The 16,147-nt window shown below is 41.3% G+C and overlaps 1 protein-coding gene across 2 annotated transcripts in view; it reads left to right on the top strand.

Annotated features, from left to right (window-relative positions):
* The window catches only part of Tmep (Transmembrane endosomal protein), a 139,397-nt gene that overhangs the window by 39,216 nt on the left and 84,034 nt on the right, over nt 1–16,147 (top strand). The gene's annotated exons all lie outside the window — the stretch shown is intronic.

Genomic DNA, 16,147 nt, shown 5'->3' with positions numbered 1-16,147 from the left:
GCATGCGAAGGGATTAGGCTTTCTATTTTCACGCGTCGTAGGCGTAGAAATATAGGCTGTGTGGCGCACCAGAATTACAGCTGCAAATGCGTCGTTTGGTGTATAAGCTTGCACACGCACTGGTATTTGACGGAAGCTTCGTAAGTGGCCTGATAAGATAAAGTAGCTAGCATTATTTTTTTTTTCCCCAGTACCGTATTGTTGGCTACATTATGGCTGACTGACTGTTGCATTTAACTTCAGAGGTGGATGCATATCGTTAATAATTTATGATGAAGTTTAGAAAAGGATCCTTACGTTCATGTGGAACTTATTTTCTAAGCAGTTGTTATTTTGCAGACTAGTAGGCACCAGGTGGTCAAATAGTATGGCTTCCAGTCTTATTGACAACGACTTTTCGTATATTTATAGTTGTCTCTGTTGGAAATAATGGCAGTCTTATAGATATCAACTGTAATGGGATACAAGCTAGTGATGGTGCCTATTCCACTGGGGTCGCGGGGGAGCTTCATACCCTGCGTTATCTTGATGCCATGGGATAATCTGAGAACAGTTATACTGATCATCTTGAGGATACCGACCCCGTACCTTGACCTTACCTTCTTTAATGCAACCCAGAGCTGGTGCTAGTGACAGTAAACTAACCGATAGAGTAACGTTTGACCCAGTGATGCCGACATGCTGGCAAAATAATTGCTGAACATGTATATTAAGGAACCCCAGAGACATCTGCCCGACGTTCAGAAACTGTAAAATAATGACATGAGAACTTGAGAAGGTTTTTTCAGAGCTTTACCAAAGTAACGGATATTCTAGTGACTCTTCTCACCGGTAGCTGCATCTCGTATGCTTCGCCTGTCATAACAGTTAACACCCTTAGGACATGGTAGCAAGTATACTTGTTTATTGTGCTTGTGTCATTGAAACCATTTCCTTGTCTGTTGTAATGAAACTAAATATTTGTTTGAAAACATAATCAGCAATCATGTACCTTTAGTGACTTACATGTTTATGAAATGAATGGCTATTCGTAAAACCTTCACATTTAAAGCTGCAGAACACTGATGATTTTTAGTTAACAGTATTATAGTCAAGGAAACACATAATGGACCCAAAATAGATTAACTGTGAAAGACCAAACAGTAGTAACGACAGTTTATAGTGATTCTTTACCGTGCACAAACACTTTCATCAACTGACTCTTGAGTGACATGGAATACAAATGCATTATGAAGTAGTGATGACCTCGTCCTGGTAAATCAAACAGTATATTGAGACGTTAATTTCTGTGAACTATTGAATTATAATGTACATTGTCTTTCCTATCTTAGTGTTGAATGATTTACTATAGAACGGGGAGACATATTCTCTGATTCTCATTATATTTGGAGACAACTGATAGGCTGACACACCGCTTCTCACAATGCTTATGTATGGAGAAAACTAATGGCTTATCTCGGCTATTCTTATTTCTTTACACTTGTACGGAGAAAACTAGTTACCTAGACCTTCCTACCCATTACGGCTCTACGAAAAAAAAAAAAAATATCCAGACTCCGACCTATTCCAATTACTTGATGCTTACACGGAGAAGACTTACGAGCGTAGCAACGCGGTGAAAACTAATAGCGTAGCAGTACGTAGGTTTACACGGAGAAAATAAACCGCGTTGCTGTCCGTACACGCTTACGGACACTAGATAATGGTTGGTTTGCGCGGTATTATACAAGGTTTCGTTGCATAACATGAGACAGCTGGAGATTGGATGCCGGCGTATTAGGTCGTTCTTGGTTTGTTGTTCATCGGCGCTGTCTCGCTAAGCGGAAAAGGGCGAACAAGTAGGGAAAAGAAATTATTTTTGCCAAGGCGCAAAGCGGCCTGTAAATGTGTTGTGGGGTGTGAGAGTGAATGACACGGGACACCGCGGGGCAAGAGATTGAAACTACCGGGTTTATATAGCGGTAAAGACCAGTTTTTGCCTAGCCCCTACCGTAGGACAGCACTCTTGTTTTAAGGACCCCATTTATAAACCCTGCCACTTCCACTGCTTACCTACTGGTCCACAGGGAAGCTTTACCCATACCAAATGCAGTGATTAGTTTTTGGCCCTGGGTTAGGGAAGGGAAAGTGAGACAGGTTTGTTTCCGCGGTGATAATGTTGCCATATATATATATATATATATATATATATATATATATATATATATATATATATATATATATATATCACTTCATCAGATAATCATCACATTGGGATGAATTGACAGACCGAGACAGTTTGCTAACGAGGATCTCGTCCGGGATTTGTAACTACGTGATAGTAAGGAGTGAGGACAGACTTCTGTATTTATGGGCCCATCTCCTGATCTTTGTTTGTCAATGCCGAGATCTTGCCATTAAACGAGGCTCGCGCGTAGCGCTGACTGCAAAAGAATGAACAGAGAATGGGAGTTATGTTGCCGAGTGTTGTCTAAGATGGAGAGAGTATGTGCCTGTGGATTGAATTCCTGCAAAGTGCATGTGAGGCTGAGTGGAAAAAATCCATTCATCCCCTACTCTTAGTAAAGCTACTTCACATTTGTTTCTAACATATTGCTTGCTTCTCTTTATACTTTGGCTTCGTATTACTTTCTTTGCATCTTTCGGAGAACTGTTCACTGTCGCCATTTTCAGTTTTAAGAAACATAGGTTGATTATTTTTTTTTTTTTTATTATACTTTGTCGCTGTCTCCCGCGTTTGCGAGGTAGCGCAAGGAAACAGACGAAAGAAATGCCCCCCCCCCCCATACACATGTATATACATACGTCCACACACGGAAATATACGTGCCTACACAGCTTTCCATGGTTTACCCCAGACGCTTCACATGCCTTGATTCAATCCACTGACAGCACGTCAACCCCGGTATACCACATCGCTCCAATTCACTCTATTCCTTGCCCTCCTTTCACCCTCCTGCATGTTCAGGCCCCGATCACACAAAATCTTTTTCACTCCATCTTTCCACCTCCAATTTAGTCTCCCTCTTCTCCTCGTTCCCTCCACCTCCGACACATATATCCTCTTGGTCAATCTTTCCTCACTCATTCTCTCCATGTGCCCAAACCACTTCAAAACACCCTCTTCTGCTCTCTCAACCACGCTCTTTTTATTTCCACACATCTCTCTTACCCTTACGTTACTCACTCGATCAAACCACCTCACACCACACATTGTCCTCAAACATCTCATTTCCAGCACATCCATCCTCCTGCGCACAACTCTATCCATAGCCCACGCCTCGCAACCATACAACATTGTTGGAACCACTATTCCTTCAAACATACCCATTTTTGCTTTCCGAGATAATGTTCTCGACTTCCACACATTCTTCAAGGCCCCCAGAATTTTCGCCCCCCTCCCCCACCCTATGATCCACTTCCGCTTCCATGGTTCCATCCGCTGCCAGATCCACTCCCAGATATCTAAAACACTTCACTTCCTCCAGTTTTTCTCCATTCAAACTCACCTCCCAATTGACTTGACCCTCAACCCTACTGTACCTAATAACCTTGCTCTTATTCACATTTACTCTTAACTTTCTTCTTCCACACACTTTACCAAACTCAGTCACCAGCTTCTGCAGTTTCTCACATGAATCAGCCACCAGCGCTGTATCATCAGCGAACAACAACTGACTCACTTCCCAAGCTCTCTCATCCCCAACAGACTTCATACTTGCCCCTCTTTCCAAAACTCTTGCATTTACCTCCCTAACAACCCCATCCATAAACAAATTAAACAACCATGGACACATCACACACCCCTGCCGCAAACCTACATTCACTGAGAACCAATCACTTTCCTCTCTTCCTACACGTACACATGCCGTACATCCTCGATAAAAACTTTTCACTGCTTCTAACAACTTTCCTCTCACACCATATATTCTTAATACCTTCCACAGAGCATCTCTATCAACTCTATCATATGCCTTCTCCAAATCCATAAATGCTACATACAAATCCATTTGCTTCTCTAAGTATTTCTCACATACATTCTTCAAAGCAAACACCTGATCCACACATCCTCTACCACTTCTGAAACCACACTGCTCTTCCCCAATCTGATGCTCTGTACATGCCTTCACCCTCTCAATCAATACCCTCCCATATAATTTACCAGGAATACTCAACAAACTTATACCTCTGTAATTTGAGCACTCACTCTTATCCCCTTTGCCTTTGTACAATGGCACTATGATTATATATATTATATATACTTCCCACGTATTCCCTGCGTGTCGTAGAAGGCGACTAAAAGGTGAGGGAGCGGGGGGCTGGAAATCCTCCCCTCTTGTTTTTTTTTTTTTTTTCTAATTTTCCAAACGACGGAACAGAGAAGGGGGCCAGGTGAGGATATTCCCTCAAAGGCCCGTCCTCTGTTCTTAATGCTACCTTGCTAACGCGGGAAATGCCATATCCCCTTTATGGATAGAGTTGTGCGCAGGAGGGTGGATGTGCTGGAAATGAGATGTTTGAGGACAGTGTGTGGTGTGAGGTGGTTTGATCGAGTAAGTAATGTAAGGGTAAGAGAGATGTGTGGAAATAAAAAGAGCGTGGTTGAGAGAGCAGAAGAGGGTGTTTTGAAATGGTTTGGGCACATGGAGAGAATGAGTGAGGAAAGATTGACCAAGAGGATATATGTGTCGGAGGTGGAGGGAACGAGGAGAAGTGGGAGACCAAATTGGAGGTGGAAAGATGGAGTGAAAAAGATTTTGAGTGATCGGGGCCTGAACATGCAAGAGGGTGAAAGGCGGGCAAGGAATAGAGTGAATTGGATCGATGTGGTATACCGGGGTTGACGTGCTGTCAGTGGATTGAATCAGGGCATATGAAGCGTCTGAGGTAAACTATGGAAAGCTGTGTGGGGCCTGGATGTGGAAAGGGAGCTGTGGTTTCGGGCATTATTACATGACAGCTAGAGACTGAGTGTGAACGAATGAGGCCTTTGTTGTCTTTTCCCCCCCGCACACATGAGGGGGGAGGGGGATGGTATTCCATGTGTGGCGAGGTGGCAGACAGTGTGAATTGTGTGCATGGGTATATATGTATGTGTCTGTGTGTGTATATATATGTGTACATTGAGATGTATAGGTATGTATATTTGCGTGTGTGGACGTGTGTGTATTTACATGTGTATGGGGGTGGGTTGGGCCATTTCTTTCGTCTGTTTCCTTGCGCTACCTCGCAAACGCGGGAGACAGCGACAAAGCAAAATAAGATAAAAAAAAAAAAAAAATATATATATATATATATATATATATATATATATATATATATATATATATATATATATATATATATATATATATATATATTCCTATGAGTCCACGGGGAAAATGAAACACGAAAAGTTCCCAAGTGCACTTTCGTGTAATAATATTACACGAATATTACACGAAAGTGCACTTGGGAACTTTTCGTGGTTCATTTTCCCCGTGGACTCATAGGAATATCTTGATCACGCGCAAAATTGTGATCCTTTCCAATATATATATGAGGGGAGGATTTCCAGCCCCCCGCTCCCTCCCCTTTTAGTCGCCTTCTACGACACGCAGGGAACACGTGGGAAGTATTCTTTCTCCCCTATCCCCAGGGATAATATATATATATATATATATATATATATATATATATATATATATATATATATATATATATATAATATGTGTTTGTGTCTTTTTTCTTCCAGTCCTTCTTTATTACATCATTGTGTCAATGGTATGACCACATTTGAGATGTGTTCACTGAATTAGGTATTTTCTAATGTAAATAATTAATTCAAATTTCCTTGACCACATAATGTACATGAATTCAGTGTTGATGTTAACCAACAGATAAATTGCTTGAGCAATTCTCTTGTGACAATGGTGTTGTTGCCGGCAGCAGGTCAGATACATTGTCAATACTAGTCCCTCCCACAGAGAGAGTCCCGTTTATCACCAGTTAGATTATAATCATATTGAACCGTTCATTCAGAGTGTCCCATCTTAATTGCTCTGTATTTACTGTTGTTAAATTTCGTCAATGGTGTGGCAGACCACCTTGTGACTGGTGATATATTTACCAGTGTTATGAAGACCTCTCTTGTCAGTGACACTGGTCTGTAGAAGAGCGTTGAACAGGCCTCTCTTGTCAGTGATGCTGGTCTGTGTAGGTCTTACACAAACCTCTCTCTTATCAAGAACCTGTTTTCTGTCTGTAGTTCAGCGCCGTAGCCACATGATCGTACTTCTGCGAACATGACATTTGTTCTCTTCCATTTCTAGAACGCTACACTCTCTTCCTAATCCCCCCCCCCCAAAAAAAAAGGAAAAAAGAAGAGAAAAAAATCTATTTGCCAAGCGTTTCTGCGCCCTCCTTCAACACAGACTAACAGGACTGTGAGCTTTGTATGGGTCAAAAACCTTGAGTCTTCGTCTGCTTATGACTTTTCTAATGATAATTTCCAGGTCTCCTTCCCCATCAAAAACATTGGGGTAGAGGATCTAGTGTGATTACTTATTTGTGTGGTGTGATGAGGAACCTCTGCACCGATGGAGCCTAGCCATTGAACTTGTATTATACATATTTGTGTGGTGTGGTGAGGAAGTTTTGCACCTATGGAGCCCAACCATATTGAACTTTTGTCATAACACCTTTCGAAACTTTTGTGCTGTCAACGTTCAAAATTTCATCTTATATTTTCCTTTTCTCTCATTCACTTAGTATGCAGTATTTGCGTTTCTTTTCTCTCATTCACATAGTATGCAGTATTTGCGTACTGTATAAGTACTTCGTAATATCTTTTCCAACAGGTTTCTGAATTATACGTTATTGGCCTCTTGTTGTTTATGTATATATCGCATCTTTTCGAGAACAGTTCACTCTTGACGTCATCAGTCACGAACTTAGGGTTTGATACCAGGTCATCGCTCACTCCTCTCTCTTCCATGATGTTCAAATTTTTTAGGCCTTCTGGTATCATCTTTATTCCCCGCCTTAAAGACATTCTTTTGTTAGGTCTTTGAACTTCTTTTGAAGGTGAGATGATCGTTTTGAGAAGCTCTTTGAAGATTTGGATTAGTATACGATGTGAAGTGTTTCTTGTACATGTTCCCATGTTCATGGTACTTATAGGCAGTTCAAGTATTTGCCAGCAGACAGTACATCTCCATTACATTCTCCTCGGGGGTGGGGTGGCAACAACAGGTTTGGCATAATGTCCGCTCCCAGGTAACACACACACACACACACACACACACACACACACACACACACACACACACACACACACACACACACACACACCTGAAGCTTATTTCCTGCTTTATATTCTTACTGATTTTCTCTTTACCGTGCCATATCCCCTTTACTCTGTATATCCTTGGGTTGATTCTCATGAACCATGTGTCAGACGTTGAATTTGTCTCGTTTCCCTTGTAAGGTGATTCGTACTTCATGACTGCCATTCTCATGACCTTGACTCCTTACGCACCCATGTTTATGTACGAGTCGTCCTTCTAGTGTATCATTTGCTCAGATAAAGAAGATTGAGTGAAGGATAATAAATACATGAATACTGGAGGTGCAGACGAACTGAATCAGTGAGAGAGACGACGTGGAATCAGTGTGTGTGTAACGGGGTCATGCCATGAGTAACACTTCTCATAGACTTTTATGAGAGAGAGAGTGAGATCTGTTTTACACAAGTGGTATGGTTGATTGTGTTATGTGGTCGTGAAAACAGAGAGAGAGAGAGAGAGAGAGAGAGAGAGAGAGAGAGAGAGAGAGAGAGAGCATTTGATGCAAGCCTTCGTGGAAAGTGGGGGAAAAAAAGTAGGATTTCCGGGCAAGTTTGTGTGGGGTTGGTGGGAGGGGGGCTGGCTTGTTTAGTGGAAGGTAAGAGAATGGGGAGGGGACAATAGCATGCCAAACTACTCTACATGATTTATGGAAATGATATGCCAGAAGGACTGGAGCCATACCTGAATATGTTATACTGAAGATGATGTGCCGGAAGGACAGGATCCGCACCTGAATATGTTATACTGTTGATGCTAAGGTCAGGGTAATGTTTACCTTGTACAGTGTGCGATTATGATGTGTGTGTGTGTATGTGTTTGTGTGTGTGGGACAGGCCTGTACAACCTTCCTCCCACGGTGTGACTTGAACTCTCGGTTCCTTTCTTTAACATTCTTTATAAAGTGACGGGTTCCTGATAACACTGAATATTGATGTTGAGGTATCCTGATGCTGTGGATGATGGCCAGTAAGGACCACGTCAGAAACAGTCCCGTGGCCAGAGATGGTGGTGATGTCAGGGGCCATGAGCAGGGTATGCATGGATGTGGCCCGGGTCTGGGAGGTTGCTGACCTCCTGGCTTCACCCGGCCCTCCAACCTACCACACTCCCCGTCCTCACCCCTCACCCTCAGTGCTGTGGTAGGTCACCCCTCCACCCTGCCCTCACACCCTCACCCACAGTGCTATGGTAGGTCACCCTCCCGCCCGTCCCTTGCATCCTCAGTCACTCTGCACACCCACACACACAACCTCAACCCTCGTTTACCAACGTCTCTCTCTCTCTCTCTCTCTCTCTCTCTCTCTCTCTCTCTCTCTCTCTTTTCGTCTCCATGTCGTTCGTGTGTTTGTTGATGATAGTAAGAGGAGGGGAAGGGATGTGTAAGGATGACAGTTGGGTGAGTTAAGTGACCGGAGGTAACTGGACCACCTCAGCAGCCATGGTTAATGTTACTGATGATCTGTATTGCATTAGTTCATTTTGTATTGAGACCGGAACCTCTCGCTCCCCCCACTCATTGCTCTCTCGCAACACTAGCACCTCTTCCCTCTGGCTCTCGGTTTCTGTGTATGTTTGGCACCAGGGCACTGACCTGATGCCACCAGTCAGTGAGCTCAACTGTTCCTCTGATATTGTTATTAACCTTAATTGATGCTTCAGCGGCCATGTTGAAGAGAAAGACCCGCGAATATAGGAGGAGGCTTTCGTAAAAGTGATGAGTGTGTGTGTATCCGCAGTCGCCACATAACTATACTTATATTGCCAGTGACGTAGGATGGGCTAGGGTATGTTTTGCTTCAGTATAGTGTATGTCATCACATGAGTGGATGATCCTGACGCTCGCATCATGACACTGTCGGGTCCAGTGCTGGAGTAGACCAGTTAGCCCCACGGCAGCCCACCGGCCTGGTGAGTGTATATATACATGACGACACCCCCGTACGTAAGGTGTACGCGTGCTTGAATCTTGCAACCCCGACTCATTTTATAGTTTACCTCAGGACCGATTTCTGTGAGAGTCCTGGTGTTACCCTGTTATCATTTAGGCGGAATATATATTTTGCTTCATACTATTCGCCATTTCCCGCGTTAGCGAGGTAGCGATAAGAACAGAGGACTGGGCCTGTGAGGGAATATCCTCACCTGGCCCCCTTCTCTGTTCCTTCTTTTGGGAAATGAAAAAAAAAAAAAAAAAAAGTGGGAGGATTTCCAGCCAACCGCTCCCTTCCCTTTTAGTCGCTTTCTACGACACGCAGGGAATACGTGGGAAGTATTCTTTCTCCCCTATCCCCAGGGATATATATATATATATATATATATATATATATATATATATATATATATATATATATATATATATATATATATATATAATAATAATAATAATAATAATAATAATTTTTGTATGTTTGTAAGCAGAAAATCACAACAAAACACTAGGGATAGGAAACATGAGAATCCTGATCGCTTTTGTGTATGACCACATCTTCAGAGGACTAGTTCCAGAGAGAAAATAGATACAGTATAAGTTACGTATACAGAACAGAAGGAGACATGGTAGGGGGTCAAGTGGCCTGTAGTATCTGAAAGGCGAGGAAGTCACAAGGACCTATGTGACCCACCAACCTAACCTTGACCTGACAGCTCCCAGATGACCTCACTTAGGTAAAACCCTTCACAAGGTCCACTTAACATTTTGCAACTGAACAAGAGTGGATAATACTTCTTACAGTTTTCTCTACCAAAGATGTATGTAATGTGTACATGCCTTGACTAATATTCAATACATAGTCATGGTGTTTGTTTATACTGGATTGTATTATATTCATTTCATTCCTGTCCCTTCGTTTAACAATGACCCTGGCATTTTTCCAGTCAACTGTGATTATTTTTGTTATTAAGATGCACAAAGAAGGCATTCGATGGCTGGCCAGTACATACACTATACCTATATTCTTTTATTCTAGTATACAATCCCTTGCCCGTTTCACCTACGTAAAATTTGTTGCAAATATTACATCGAATTTAGTAAATACAGCCAGTGCCCTCAACATGGGAATTCTTGATTAGTGTGCCTTTAACATTTCATTTTTTTAAACTATACATTAAATGTTTAAAGAAATGGAGTAATCTTTGACAGATGGTCATCATAAGGTTAAACTAACCGGTTTTTGAAGACTGTTCGGATTTAGGTTCAGTCCTATAACACGTCTTAACAGTTCTGAAGCGTTTTTCATTCCATGGCTTGAGGTACTGTAGTTTATGGCCAGTGCTGTAAGTAGTGACAATTTCTCTATTGGGAAATTCAGGGTTACATACGTGCAAAGCTCTTAAGAAAAAAGATGAAAAAACAAGACGGTTTATTTCTTTCATGGTATGTAGAATAATAATTTACAAATTAACAATTATTTGTGGGTTTCCTGAAAACATTAAATTGAAACCTGCCAGCCCTGTGGAACTCGCAGTCCTTAAAAAGAAAGGCCATGAACAATCTTCCTCAGTTTCAACAGGAAATCTTACTGAGGGGATAAGATCAATAATTTTCTTCCTCTGATTAATGTTCACGACCATAAGTTGCATTATCTAAGTGAACCTTGTGAAGGATTTGACCTGAGTGAGGTCAAGGATAGGTTGAGGGTGGGGTCACACGGGACCTCATGACTTCCTTGCCTCTCAGTGATTACAATGCCACATGACCCAATTTCATGTCTCCTTCGGTTCTGTATACTTAACCAATATTGTATCTATTCTCTCTCTCTCTCTCTCTCTCTCTCTCTCTCTCTCTCTCTCTCTCTCTCTCTCTCTCTCTCTCTCTCTATAAATGCACCCAGGAGAATTTTCTGGTGAGTTTCTGATTAAGATATTCTTTATAGTATTATTGTTGCTGAAGGCAACATTTACATTAAAGGATTTAAGCAACATAGGAAGTAAATTAAGATTGTTAAAAGGGAGAACTAGCTCTTTCATTGATAAATCCCCTAAGTTAGCAAAGAAATCATTGTATAGAGTTGAGTCCAAACCTCCCATTGACACCATGAATCTTTTAGTTCTCCCTTTTGATAATAATTTCACTTTACTTCCCATGTTGCTTAAATCCTTTAATGTAAATGTTGCCTTCAGCAACAATAATACTATAAAGAATATCTTAATCAGGAACTCACCAGAAAATTCTTCTGGGTGCATTTATAAAGTGCCATGTAGAAATTGTAATAAGTTATATGTTGGGCAGACTGGTAAAGATCTTTCTGTTAGACTTAAGCAACATAGATATAGCATAAGAACAGGACAGGAATCAAATGCCTTGTTTAATCACGTTAAAAACTATGATCATTGTATTGACTGGAGTAATGCCATCTCAGTTATTAAGTCTAACTCCAGTACCACGAGAAATATTTTTGAATCTTCTATTATTAGATACACAAAGAATTATAATCTGAATATTAATTATGGTGTATACAAATTGAATAACTTTATTGGTGATGAAATTTGTAAAATCACCTTTTTGTTCACAATAAGTTTATGATACGCTTGTTGTCAGCCTTGGACAATCTCATGTTTACCAAATGGCGTCCTAGCTACGTCTCTTTGTTGTATATCAGCTGACGGTTATATTTCTCTCGTGTCTTCCCTGATGTGATTATTACACAAAAGTGCGCTTGGGAACTTATTGTGTTTCATTTTTTTCCTTAGGACTCATAGGAATATATATATATATATATATATATATATATATATATATATATATATATATATATATATATATATATATATATATATATATTTTTTATACTTTGTCGCTGTCTCCCGCGTTTGCGAGGTAGCGCAAGGAAACAGACGAAAGAAATGGCCCAACCCCCCCCCCCCCCTCCCCATACACATGTACATACACACGTCCACACACGCAAATATACATACCTACACAGCTTTCCATGGTTTACCCCAGACGCTTCACATGCCTTGATTCACTCCACTGACAGCACGTCAACCCCTGTATACCACATCGCTCCAATTCACTCTATTCCTTGCCCTCCTTACACCCTCCTGCATGTTCAGGCCCCGATCACACAAAATCTTTTTCACTCCATCTTTCCACCTCCAATTTGGTCTCCCTCTTCTCCTCGTTCCCTCAACCTCCGACACATATATCCTCTTGGTCAATCTTTCCTCACTCATTCTCTCCATGTGCCCAAACCATTTCAAAACACCCTCTTCTGCTCTCTCAACCACGCTCTTTTTATTTCCACACATCTCTCTTACCCTTACGTTACTTACTCGATCAAACCACCTCACACCACACATTGTCCTCAAACATCTCATTTCCAGCACATCCATCCTCCTGCGCACAACTCCATCCACAGCCCACGCCTCGCAACCATACAACATTGTTGGAACCACTATTCCTTCAAACATACCCATTTTTGCTTTCCGAGATAATGTTCTCGACTTCCACACATTTTTCAAGGCTCCCAAAATTTTCGCCCCCTCCCCCACCCTATGATCCACTTCCGCTTCCATTGTTCCATCCGCTGACAGATCCACTCCCAGATATCTAAAACACTTCACTTCCTCCAGTTTTTCTCCATTCAAACTCACCTCCCAATTGACTTGACCCTCAACCCTACTGTACCTAATAACCTTGCTCTTATTCACATTCACTCTTAACTTTCTTCTTCCACACACTTTACCAAACTCAGTCACCAGCTTCTGCAGTTTCTCACATGAATCAGCCACCAGCGCTGTATCGTCAGCGAACAACAACTGACTCACTTCCCAAGCTCTCTCATCCCCAACAGACTTCATATATATATATATATATATATATATATATATATATATATATATATATATATATATATATATATTTTGCTTTGTCGCTGTCTCTCGCGTTAGCGAGGTAGCACAAGGAAACAGACGAAAGAATGGCCCAGCCCACCCACATACAGATGTATATACATACACGTCCACACACGCAAATATACATACCTATACATCTCAACGTATACATATATATACACACAGACATATATACACATGTACATGGTTCATACTGTCTGCCTTTATTTATTTCCCATCGCCACCTCGCCACACATGAAATAACAATCCCCTCCCCCCTCATGTATGCGAGGTAGCGCTAGGAAAAGACAACAAAGGCCACATTCATTCACACTCAGTCTAGCTGTCATGTAATGATGCACCGAAACCACAGCTCCCTTTCCACATCCAGACCCCAGAGAACTTTCCATGGTTTACCCCAGACGCTTCACATGCCCTGGTTCAATCCATTGACAGCACGTTGACCCCGGTATACCACATCGTTCCAATTCACTCTATTCCTTGTAGGCCTCACGCTCATGTATGTTCTGGCCCTGATAGCTCAAAATCATTTTCACTCCATCCTTTGGTCTCCTGCTTCTTCTTGTTCCCTCTACCTCTGACACATATATTCTCTTTGTCAGTTTTTCCTCAGTCAATCTCTCCATGTCCAAACCATTTCAACACACCCTCCTCTACTTTCTCAACCACACTTTTTATTTCCACACATCTCTCTTACCTTTTCATTACTTACTTGATCAAACCACCTCACACAACACACTGTCCTCAAGCATTTCATATATATATATATATATATATATATATATATATATATATATATATATATATATATATACTTATTTACTGTTTCCCATGTTAGTGAAGTAGTACCAGGAACAGAAAAAGAAAGGCTTTATTCACTTACATCCATTCTCTAGCAGTCCTGTGTAATGCTCTGAAACCACAGCTCCCTATCCACTGCCAGGCCCTTCAGGTTTCCTCAAGCTGCTTCATATGACCTGATTCAGTCCAGTGACAGCACATCAACCCATGTATTGTTCCTATTTGCTCTATCCCATTCCCCAGGGCCCCTTTCCTTCAGCTCCTTCAGCTTCAGGGCTGCTCTAGAATCCATGGAGGAGGTAATGGAGTGTTGGGATGCGTACATGTTGCTTCATCAATTGGGTTCCTGCAGCTGCAACTGTGGAGGATATTTATATTGCCTTCCTGTCCTTCCCAGTTGTTTTGATCCACACAAACCCATGTGTACCACACCATCACTGGCACCCTCCCTCCCACACTATGGTCCACACCAACCCATGTGTACCTCACCATCACTGGCACCATTCTCCCCACACTTTGTGGTCCACACCCATCCCAATATACCACAACATCACTGTCACCCTCCCACCCACACACTGTGGTCCACACCAACACATGGATACACCACATGTAGGGTTCAACCTGTATTGACTTCTCTTTGAGTACACATTTATGATAGCCCCTTCGTTTTAGCACCCTTGGATCTTTTAGTTTCTGTGGAAGTATAGTTGAAAGATATGTTGGAAAATTTACTGTTGTAAACATATAAAACTTGTATTTTGATATTGTTCTACCGTCTTTAGGTAGTCGCATGTATAACTAACTGAAGCTGATGCTTCATTCGAGTTGTCCTTGCAAGGAAAGGCAAGAGTACTGTAACCAAAATAAAAATGTTTGAGACCATCTTGAAATTGATCTTTTTAAGATATTGCAAAAGAAAACTATGGAAGGCTTATTCACTAGATTAGGACAGACTCTACTTCTACCTGTATCTGTATATCTGATACTAGTTCCCTACAGAAACTCCCACCAAGGGGGCGGTCACCGCCAAAGAGTTTCCCTTTATCCCTGTCATAATGTTCCTCCGCATGCACCATTCCATGCATGCTTACCCCATTGCTCTCTCTCTCTCATACTCTTCCAGTCTATTTCTCCATGTCATAGGTGGTCTTTCTCTCACATCAACCCCTTTAATTTTACTCTCATGTACTCAAACTTGCCATCTTTCATTCTTTCTCTATGCTCAAACCACCTCGAAGTACTGTTTCCCTCTCTACTTTTCCAGAATTCATTCCCTTTGCATTCCCTGCCATACCAAATCTCTCATAAACCCCTTTATTACTTTCTTCATTCCATCTGGTCATACCACATGCTTCTCTCAAATAACTCATTTCCACAAGCTGGATTCTTCAACTTTGTGACTCATCCCATTTCCATGTTTCAGCTGCATAGGTTAGGATTGGGAGGACTATGCTTTCCCTCAGTTCTTTCTTCACTTGCACACTTACTCTTATACCCTTTGTTATTTTATTAAGGGACCCAGTGACTCTTCTACTATGTACTGCTGTCTCCTTATAATGCTTTAAGTATCACCAAACTTACCCAAGATAGCTCCCAAATACTTAGATTCTGTCACCTCATCCCATCTTTATCCCACATATGTATAACACAGTTTAGTACTTTTTCTGCTCTCACTCTTTAGGGCTTTGCAAAATCAGTACTTTCACTGTTCCATTTTAAACACCATTACTTTACTTTTACTCACATTTACCTGCAAATTCCTACACTCATGCACATCATAGAACACACTTACAACCTTCTACAGCTCCTCTTCATTCTTGGCAAACAACAGTATTATCCACAAACAGATTGAATAAGAAATGACAATGAGCAGTAGCTTTTCATCTCAAAGAAGTTGGCAACTATGCCAGTGTCATTGTCATATGAATAGAAATAGAAGTAGTGTGTGTATTGATTCTTGATGGTACAATAGCATTGTTTTGGATGAATGTCTACTGAGTGAATTTTATTACTGATGCAAAGTGGAGTCACAAAATATGTATCATATGTTGCCTCAGGATCAAGCATGCCATATATGTTACTTGAATGGAATGATGTAGCTAACTACGACTTAGGCTGTTGGAATATTTTCTGCTGCTTATTGAACTCACATTTTGCATGCATTTT

This window comes from Panulirus ornatus, chromosome 9 (assembly GCF_036320965.1).
Source record: "Panulirus ornatus isolate Po-2019 chromosome 9, ASM3632096v1, whole genome shotgun sequence".
In the NCBI taxonomy this organism is placed as follows: Eukaryota; Metazoa; Arthropoda; class Malacostraca; order Decapoda; family Palinuridae; genus Panulirus; species Panulirus ornatus.
This window is presented reverse-complemented; position numbering and strand designations above follow the sequence as displayed.